We start from the raw sequence: 1,782 nt of genomic DNA on the forward strand, positions 1-1,782 counted from the left end.
CTATCCAACCTCTTCTCAAAGAGCTCGGCCAAATCAACAGGAAAGCCCAGTAAAGGGCCCAAATAGAGGAACACAACCCAAATCTAAAGGCAGTCCAAGCCTATAGAGATAAAGGCGGTTCCCTTGAAGATAAGCTGACCTCACCCAAAGATAAGATAAGATAAGATAACTAACTTATCTTATCTAAAAAGGTCACTCCACACTATTATAAATACACTGGAGCACCCAGGTATAACTCATACTCTGATTCTACTAAAAACCTGTTTAATACCCATGCTAACTTAAGCATCGGAGTCTCTTGCAGGTACCCCCCCCCCCACCCTCCAGTGATGAAGGATCAGCAGTGCAGCCAGTCCCACAAGTCGGACACGACAGCTCCGGCCGCCACCCACCAGCCGGACACATCATCTCTAACCAGCACAGAAGATCTCGTCCGAGATCGACCTACAGTTTCAGGTAACCCTCGGAACAGTTGAAGTGATGAATTCTTTTCCAAGAAACTATTTTATAGCATTTCACTAATTTGAATTAAAATTTTTGTTGAACTTGCTTGAAAAAAATTATTTTGGAACATGGTCTTAGAGCTAGAACACACAAACCCAGTTAAGATTTTGAGCCTATTTGATTGGTTACATCTATCAACCAATATTTTGTTTTGGTGTGTGTTGTTCTCTCTAAAATTGTGATCTTTGTCTTGCTTGATTCTATATTTTCACTGTTTGATGTATGCATACACATGTGTGATTGAGGCCTTTGTTTCATTGAGCTTACATACCCTTATGGCCTTACTCTTTTCATCATCCTTTGCAAACCAATGTTGAGCCTTTTTAACCCCATTTATTCTTTATTTTAGCTCATCACTTACTTTAAGCGGAAAACAATAATGTCCTTAATTTGAATCCTTGGTTAACTTAGATGAGTGAGAGTGTTCATGATTTAAGTGTGGGAAAGTTGGGTTTGGGAATATTTGGTTTAGAAATTGGGTATTATATATTTTTGGTGAAAATATGAAAAAAATAGTTGAGCACATATTCTTGCATTCAATACCTTAATAATATGCATTGAGAAAAACAAAAGAAAAGAAAAAGAGCAAATAATAAAAGGGGACAAAATGCCCCAAAGTAAATGGTGATAGCAATGCATATGTACTGTACTCAAAATTGGGATGCATGAATATGTGGTAAACATAGTTAATGGATAGTTAAATTTTGTATTTAGATTACATGGATTGTCTTAGGTTAGGTGGGAAGTTTAGGTTAATCAAGGATTCAAATTTTTGTCCACTTAACCAAATACAATCCTACCTTGAACCTAACCCCATTACAACCCTTAAAAAGACCTTTTGATATGTGTATTTGTGCATTAAATTTTTTATGATTGGTAGAAGAAGAGCAAGCCTTAGAAAGCAAGATTAGTAGAGAACTGAGAGAATTGACCCTCAGACACTAGAGTGATTAGAGTGTATACACTTTCAGTGAGTGTTCGATGCTCGATTCTTTGTTCTCGGCTTTCACGAGCTTTCTTCTTGCAAGTCTATTTGTACTTCATTTTAAGATTTAAATTAGTGGAATCCAGTTTATATTTTCTCTTAGAAGATTTATTTACTTTTAACCAAGTAGGTAGAAGCATTTTTTGCATGTAGTTGCATTCATATAGATAGGTTATATTGCATAAGTCCTACCATTTTTTCTTTACTCTTTTAGTTTCCTTGAACTTAGCATGAGGGCATGCTAATGTTTAAGTGTGGGGAGATTGATAAACCACTATTTTTATAGTTTATTT

Source organism: Arachis ipaensis, chromosome B6 (genome assembly GCF_059453495.1).
Source record: "Arachis ipaensis isolate K30076 ecotype BB chromosome B6, ASM5945349v1, whole genome shotgun sequence".
NCBI classification, from domain to species: domain Eukaryota; kingdom Viridiplantae; phylum Streptophyta; class Magnoliopsida; order Fabales; family Fabaceae; genus Arachis; species Arachis ipaensis.